This window comes from Gobio gobio (genome assembly GCF_949357685.1).
Source record: "Gobio gobio genome assembly, chromosome: 19".
NCBI lineage: Eukaryota > Metazoa > Chordata > Actinopteri > Cypriniformes > Gobionidae > Gobio > Gobio gobio.
Genome location: NC_137112.1, coordinates 8237382 through 8246680, shown reverse-complemented (window position 1 = coordinate 8246680; position 9299 = coordinate 8237382). Strand labels below are relative to the sequence as shown.

Below are 9299 nucleotides of genomic sequence, written 5' to 3'. Positions count from 1 at the left end.
CGAAATGTGTAGAGAGCAGAGAAAACAGCACAGACTCACAGAGCTACACTTCTGCAAGAATGGCCCTATCAATCTACACATGAACAGTGAATGAAAGAGATCAACAATAAACAAACAAACAAATGCATATAGAAACCAAATTCTCATAATTATATATAAACATTTATTAATAATAACATCTTAGCATGGACTCAAAGGTAGAAGTGCTTGGCATACAGTATAAACCGCAAAATGAACATGAGCGTATCCCTATGGTTTTAGCATATCAGCATTCAAACAGAAATGAACACTAGAAGCACTTTTTTCATACACACTTATGATTACAGGAGCATTTGTTTCACGCGGCTCCTTATATTATGTTATGACCTCAAAACAATTTTAACGTGACATGTAAACAAATAATTTTGGAGTTTGCATCATTTAAGCAACTCCATGTTCAGCTTTTCTGACATGCCAATCTTGCTTGGTAGCTCAGCTGGTACAGAATCGTACTTGCAATGCTGAGAGCTCGGGTACGAATCTCGTGAAAGACGAGTCATGATAAAAGAGCTAAAATGGCATGGTTACGATTGCATTTGTGTCAAATTTGTGTTAGTTTACGTTAGTTAGTTTACTTCCAAGCTTTATAATGGCAGCCCAAAATTTGAAGCCCATAAACATGTTGTGGACACGCTCTACCTGGAAACACGGCAACTAAACCAGTTGTGCCTTGCGGTTTGAGCTGCGCGCGGTGAAGCTGAAGATGATCACCGGCACGCTTTACTACCACTTTACTACAAATATATATGTGTGTACATACAGGTGCATCTCAATAAATTAGAATATCGTGGAAAAGTTCATTTATTTCAGTAATTCAACTTAAAAGGTGAAACGAATATATTATATAGACTCATTACATGCAAAGTGAGATATTTCAAGACTTTATTTGTTATAATTTTGATAATTATGGCGTACAGCTTATGAAACCCCCAAATTCAAAATCTCAGAAAATTAGAATATTACGTGAAATCGATAAAAAAAAGGATTTTAAGTACAGAAATGTCCGCCCTCTGAAAAGTATCATCATGCATATGTACTCAGTACTTGGTTTGGGCCCCTTTTGCATGAATTACTGCCTCAATGCGGTGTGGCATGGATGCTGTCAGCCTGTGGCGCTGCTGAAGTGTTATGGAAGACCATGATGCTTCAATAGCGGCCTTCAGCTCATGTCTCTCATCTTTCTCTAGGCAATGCTTCAGGTCAGGCAAGTTTGCCGGCCAATAAAGTACAGTAATCCCATGGTCATTGAACCAGGTTTTGGTACTTTTTGGCAGTGTGGACAGGTGACAAGTCCTGCTGGAAAATGAAGTCAGCATCTCCATAAAGCTTGTCTGCCAAAGGAAGCATGAAGTGCTCTAAAATGTCCTGGTAGACGGGTGCGCAGACTCTGGACTTAAAGGAACACGCCAACTTTTTGGGACTTTGGCTTATTATCTGTATTCCCCAGAGTTTGATAACTCCATACATACCATTCTCATCTCTGTGCGTGCCATAACTCTGTCTGACGCACCCACTGCTAGCCTAGCTTAGCACAAAGACTGGAGGAAAATGGCTCCAGCTAGCCTACTGCTCAATACGTGACAAAATAACATTTTCCTATTTACATGTTGTGATGTGTATAGTCACAGTGTGTACCAATAACAAGGTTACATGATGGCTACAGGTGTGTTTGGATCTATATCCAGATTCATCAGGTCAGCGTTTTGGATTGGAATTCTATTAAATATCATTGTATTACCTGGTCTCCCCTGTTTATTGTCGCAGTTCTTTACAATACAGCGAACACCCATGATTGTAAACTGGTAATTGCTGACTCTATTACTCCAACTCTGAGCGAACTCTCTCCTCTTCACCGCGGGGCTTCTCAGGTGCTGCAAGCAAATCACTCAGCACTCCGCAGAAGTAGAGCAGTGAGAATATAGTCCCCAGTATGTATACATTTATAAGATGGCTGTGTCTCATGTAACCTTGTTAATGGTACACGCTGTGACTATACACATCACAACATGTGAATAGGAAAATGTTGGTGTTATTTTGTCACTTATTGAGCAGTAGGCTAGCTGGAGCCATTTACCTCCAGTCTTTGTGCTAAGCTAGGCTAGCGGGTGGGTGTGTCAGACAGAGTTATGGCACACACAGAGATGAGAATGGTATGTATGGACTTATCTAACTCTGGGGAATACGGTGAATAAGCCAAAGTCCCAAAAAGTTGGCGTGTTCCTTTAATAAAGCACATTGGACAAACACCAGCCAATGACATGGCTCCCAAACCAACACAGCCTGTGGAAACTTCACACTGGACTTCAAGCATCTTGGACTGTGTGCCTCTCCATTCTTCCTCCATACTCTGGGACCTTGGTTTCCAAATGAGACGCAAAGTTTGCTCTCATCAGAAGAGAGGACTGGACCGCTGAGCAACAGACCGTTTCTTTTTTCTAAAGCCCAGGAAAGACACTTCTGACGACATTTGAAGCCCATGTCCATGTCTGTGTGTGGTAGCTCTTGATGCAGTAACTCCAGCCTCAGTCCACTCTTTGATACAGCACTTTGAGAACATCCAACTTCTTTTGCAATTCCCTTTTGAGGCTTTCCCTCCTTGTGGAAGGTGTCAATGATGGTTTTCTGCACAGCTGTCAGATCAGCAGTCTTCCCCATGATTGTGAATTGTACTGAACCAGACTAAGAGACCATTTTAAGGCTCAGGAACCCTTTGTAGATGTTTTGGATTAATTAGATGATTAGAGTGTGACAATTTAAGCCTACAATACTGAACCTTTTCACAATATTTTAATTTCTGAGATTTTCATAAGCTGTAAGCCATAATCATCAAAATTATAACAAATAAAGGCTTAAAATATATCAGTTTGCATGTAATGAGTCTATATAATATATTAGTTTCACCTTTTAAGTTGAATTACTGAAATAAATGAACTTTTCCACAACATTCTAATTTATTGAGATGCACATACTCTATATATACAGTATATAGGCCTACACAAAATAAACAAAACAAAAGGTTGCGAATGCACATGCAAACTTATAGTCATGATGAAGGTGTAACTCGACCTGTAAAATGGTCCACTTCACGACCCTGCTTAATCAATGATTGATAAGTTTTATCGATTAAATGCATTATCAACAATTAAGCGATCATTGATTAATTGTTAACATCCCTAATGGGAATATTGATAATAAAGCAATACACTATAAATTACATTCATTAACATACCATTGCTAGCCTGACAAACCAGACCCATGTAGCTACTGGACCGACCAAACACACAATCTTTACAATTTAATCTCCTTAAGGACCCAGACAGGCTCCGAGATGGCTAGTTGCCCCACTGTGAATTAGCACCCATCATACATTTCAAAGACACTTGGGCTGAGTTTTATCAAATAAGAGAACATTACAACCAACAGACACTCAATCCACTATAGAAATGGATGGTGTCTCCTATCAAAATATTCCTCATTTAATGACTCACACTTGTGGACATCACTTTCTTGTAGAATGCAGTGTGTTCGTTGTATTTATCAGAATACAAATGAACACACACATTTTCAACGCGAATAACGCAGCCCTTTGTTCAAAACAAAGGAACTCTCCCGCTGAGAAGTGCAGCTTCCTCATTGGTCAAGCCAAAACTCAAAGGTGTGGCCTCTGGAACTTAAAAGGCCAACACAAAGTTCCCTCCGCATTGTTAGTCGTAGTACTCGCTGGCATTCCCTTCCCGAACGCTGTTCGCGTGAGACCTCATCCAGCCGCACCAGCCAGCCCCACGCACATCAAACCATGTGGGCCTTCTTCGACCATCACAGAGTCTCTGCAAGTTCACCATCGTTCCTTCGCTCAACATGGAAGGAATCGATTGCAACTGCAACACCATCAGACCAAAGTATCAAGACTTCCTCCTGCGACTGTACATCTGGACACCTTTCAAGGCAAATGCAAGTTACGTGCGATATACAAATTTGCTGTGTAGTTATTGAAAGCTGTAAACCCCTTTGTTAAAATAAAGGCGCTTGTTGTCTTACATATGGTTTTCCCAGGTTTTAGACTCTTTTCTCATAGCTTCATTCATCTGTTCTGATCTGGTTTTTCTGTCACTTCCACTTTCCATTCTAAAGTTTGTATGATTTTGTGTTGTGTGTTTATGTTAGTTATATGTTTGTGTTTTAGTTAAATAAACTCTTGTGCTCGTTCGTACGAGTTGACTCTGGTCTGCTTATAAATAAATTGTCACTTTAATGAATCGATCATAGCTATGAGCTAAGAAAGAGTTATTTTGCTGTGGTCACAGAAAATATCCTTTCTGAAGTTGATAGACAATCAGTACTGAATGTTCGCTGGACGAACAGATTTTTTGATTGTAATATTAATTGAGTTACATTAAGTTAATTCGGTTAACTGATCCAAAAATCTATAATTAATTGTAACGAGTTATGATTAATTATTAATATATCCCCTTTGAGCTAATTTGTTACACCCACATCAAGATGTTTGGTCTGGGAGCACACCATTTGCAGGGCTCAATCCGAGGGGCGGGATGAACAGTTGTATTTCAAATTCCCTCTGCACGCAATAGGATAGCGCTACAACCAACCAGAGTTGTTGAGACAACAATCACAAGCAGGTTGTGGCTGAGTCCCATGTGTTTTCCCACCAGCGCAGCTAGTTGATAGATTCAACTTTTGCCATATCCGGTCGGCAAAACTCCAGACACATCTTCCTTTCTAAAGAATGACTTCAGTGCCGTTCTTTGTTATTTTCTCAAAGAAAAGCTTAACTCCAAGTCTTCCAGAGTCGTGGCCAAAGCTGATTCGAAAGACTGCTGTTCGCCAGCAGCAACAGCAGCTTTATGTTAATCCCGCCCACCGACTCTATACACGTTGTGATTGGCCTGACTAGAGTTTGGTTTTTCATGCTCGCAAGCCAACAGAGAGTTGCTAGACGACCCTGGCTGTAAATTACATTTGCTGCCGCTAGAGTGCGTCTAGATTTCTAGGCTATACCATTGCTGCATTTCAGAGAAAATGTTAGGGGAACTTCACTCTATATGCCTCTTTTCTACACAATAGCAGCCTTGCCCTTTAGCTCTCATGTGACTGTAACTACCTGGCAGTGCCATAATGTTTCACGCTGTTTGGACTGCGAGAGTAACAATTAAATAATGCTAATGTATTGCTTATGCCCTCCAAACACTGCTGCTCCTCATTGGATTTAGGATTGTGCTGCAGTGGCCTATAATGCTGTGAAAAATGGCTTTCCATCAAAAGTTAATCTAAACATAGCGGCTTACATGAGACAGAGCAGCACTTGAAGATTTTTTTGCCGCAAAGCCCAGGACTTATTGCTATTCGGAAAGAGAATAAGAACATTATTCAAACAAATCAGCAATGGAAATCATGCAAATGTATGCAAGGTTTGCATTTGCACGTTGAGCACTAAGATTAATAGACAAAAGAAGTATGCACTTTCTTTTTGAAGCAAAGCAAAAAAGAGGAGAATGTAGGAGCATCTGATGATGATTCACGGCATTTTGCATTTTACGTTGCATGACATGGAGTCAGCCTCTGAAAAGAGTACAACTTCTGTCCGCAAGATTTAAAGACGTGCACAAAACTGGAATATCAAAATTATAGACTTTCAGCTGATTAAAAAAACACCAAATGAATTACATTATATGTCAATGAATTATATTTTTATTTTAGTTTTTGGCAAACATGCAAATACATGAAAGTGCTAACAATTTATCAGGGGTATGTTTTATTTTATTTTTTTATTGTATATAACTGAATATGAATTAATAATTAATTTTTTAATGTAAATATGTTTTATTATAATGAATCACACTAATGTGTGTGTGTGTGTGTGTGTGTGTGTGTGTGTGTGTGTGTGTGTGTGTGTGTGTGTGTGTGTGTGTGTGTGTGTGTGTGTGTGTGTGTGTGTGTGTGTGTGTGTGTGTGTGTGTGTGTGTGTGTGTGTGTGTGTGTGTGTGTGTGTGTGTGTGTGTGTGTGTGTGTGTGTGTGTGTGTGTGTGTGTGCGCGCACCTGCATGATTTTCCAACAGCAACACCCATTGTAACTGCCAACGTTAATGCAGGAAAGTGTATTTTGACATGACTGACTTTTGGATACTACTTTTGACAATGTGCCTTATAACAACAGTAAAGAGCGCGTTTAAAGACCGGCAGGATTTACAAACGCTGTTTTTACATCTACAGCATCGCAAAATACCTGCTGCTTCCACAAACGAGTCCCAGTTTCTTGGATTTAAACTAAAGCAGAACGGAAAGTTGGACATCAGAGCAGCCGGATTTGGAGTGCGCTCTGACTGGCTAGATTTAAATGATCTATGTTACCGTACAGGAATATAGCTGTCCTGGCTGGGACCCAGCGGAGAAGTAGTTGCTCTCAACGACAACATAATCACCGATCCGCTGGTTAAAGACAATACACCTCACCAGCTACAGATTAAACACGCAACAGCCTCAATTCTTAATCTTAGACAGACCCAAAATGGACAGCACTGGACGGGCCAAAAGGAAAACTTGCATTACTTCATTTTTGCCGACCATTCAGTGTCTCATTCTGTCCTGACAAACCCATCAATCTCAGATGACATCCTAATATTTATGATTAAAGCAAGATTACAGTGTCTCCCAACTAAAGACAATCTGGCAACATGGTATCCATCAAAGCATGAACCCTACTGTATATTACACCCAACTCAGCAAGAGAATGAAACGGTTGCTCACATACTAAACGGATGCTAAAATTATAAAGGACTTTATGTGGCCAGACATGACCGTCTGGTTGATCTGGTTGCAAAGGACTTGCAAAAGATAATCTATGGACATGATAGTAAGATTTACAAGCATAGCACTGTACAGGTTATCTGGTTTCATCAGAATACATCAGACAGTGACTACTTTAAAAACAGTCCAAATACTCCTGACATTGTTATTGTAAAAGAGGTTATGCAATCTGTATGTATCTTTGAGGTGGGCTGCTGTTTTGACGTGTATATGGATACTTGTTACTATTCCAAACTATTGAAATATCAACCACTGGTAGATCTCATTCACTGACTTGGATACCACTGTAAATTAATAACTCTGGTGTTTGGAAGTTTAGGCCATGTCCATAAGAATGTGGTCAGGGGGATGCAGTTAGGGGGGCGGCAAAAATGCTTGCAAAATGTTGCTCCGTTTCAGCCACCTTAGGGAGCATGCAAATATGGAGACAGAGATGTTTTGTTTTTCTTTAATGTGTTAAGTATTATAAATGGATGGACCTGTAAAAGTATGTGAGCAATAAATTGTAGACCTGTCACCTTGTCAATGACTCTTCCCAGAGTATTTGGATCTTGTTTTCTTTGCAATGTCTTTCAGATCCAAATAAAAGCATTCAAGTGTGTGTGTGTGTGTGCGTGCGTGCGTGCGTGCGTGTATATATATACACAGTATATATTAGGGGTGTAACGAATTAACATTAACATATACATTACAACTTACTGAAACGTATCATATGTAATCGCTCAGTGTTTCAACAGTGGAAAGATGTCAATAAAACAGCTTGTAAACAATGTCACGTAGCATCACATTTACCTCAGGAGTCATTTAGTGTCCACAGCTGTTAATTCACTAGAGAAACAAACTCTTTCACTAAATATATACACTATATTAGCCTATATATTCATTATATTCTACTGAACCTGTTGGTGATGTCTTGATTATTTAATGTATGTTTAAATAAATCTGTCATACTGTGTATAAATGATTTTTCAACAACGAATTGGAGAAAAACTATCATTTTATAATTAGATTTAGAAGTTAATGCAAAAACTGCCTTATGTGAAGTACATGTTTGCATACAATGTGTTATTTGAGTGTTGATTATTATATCTCAAAATAAATAGCAACTGAATTTAGGCTCATAGTTTGGGCTCTGTTGTTAACCTTTAATATATAGTAATGTGCAAGTAAAGGCTCCCTATATAGTTCAAAGCTTTATCTTTAAGAAACTTTTAGTTATAATTGAATTCATTTAAGGACAGACACAATGTCCTTAAAGGTTTATATATGTATGTATATATATATATATATATATGCACACTCACCTAAAGGATTATTAGGAACACCATACTAATACTGTGTTTGACCCCCTTTCGCCTTCAGAACTGCCTTAATTCTACGTGGCATTGATTCAACAAGGTGCTGAAAGCATTCTTTAGAAATGTTGGCCCATATTGATAGGATAGCATCTTGCAGTTGATGGAGATTTGTGGGATGCACATCCAGGGCACGAAGCTCCAGTTCCACCACATGATGCACCACATGCACAAAAGATGCTCTATTGGGTTGAGATCTGGTGACTGTGGGGGACATTTTAGTACAGTGGACTCATTGTCATGTTCAAGAAACCAATTTGAAATGATACGAACTTTGTGACATGGTGCATTATCCTGCTGGAAGTAGCCATCAGGATGGGTACATGGAGGTCATAAAGGGATGGACATGGTCAGAAACAATGCTCAGGTAGGCTGTGGCATTTAAACGATGTACAATTGGCACTAAGGGGTTTAAAGTGTGTCCAATTTTGGTGAGCTTGTGCAAATTGTAGCCTCTTTTTCCTATTTGTAGTGGAGATGAGTGGTACCCGGTGGGGTCTTCTGCTGTTGTAGCCCATCCGCCTCAAGGTTGTGCGTGTTGTGGCTTCACAAATGCTTTGCTGCATACCTCGGTTGTAACGAGTGGTTATTTCAGTCAAAGTTGCTCTTCTATCAGCTTGAATCAGTCGGCCCATTCTCCTCTGACCTCTAGCATCAACAAGGCATTTTCGCCCACAGGACAGCCTTGACACCATTCTTTGTAAACACTAGAAATGGTTGTGTGTGAAAATCCCAGTAACTGAGCAGATTGTGAAATACTCAGACCGGCCCGTCTGGCACCAACAACCATGCCACGCTCAAAATTGCTTAAATCACCTTTCTTTCCCATTCTGACATTCAGTTTGGAGTTCAGGAGATTGTCTTGACCAGGACCACACCCCTAAATGCATTGAAGCAACTGCCATGTGATTGGTTGATTAGATAATTGCATTAATGAGAAATTGAACAGGTGTTCCTAATAATCCTTTAGGTGAGTGTATATATATCCAGGGAAACTGCAAAATGAAAAAGGCAACAATTCATGACTCATGACCATTACTTAGAAGCAATCTTTTTAAAAGTCTTCATGTCATTTTAGACGGC

At 39.6% G+C, this 9299-nt stretch overlaps 1 protein-coding gene across 1 annotated transcript in view; it reads right to left on the bottom strand.

Moving 5' to 3' along the window:
- Nucleotides 1-9299, bottom strand: part of fhit (fragile histidine triad diadenosine triphosphatase) — a 503961-nt gene that overhangs the window by 377703 nt on the left and 116959 nt on the right. The window lies entirely within an intron of this gene.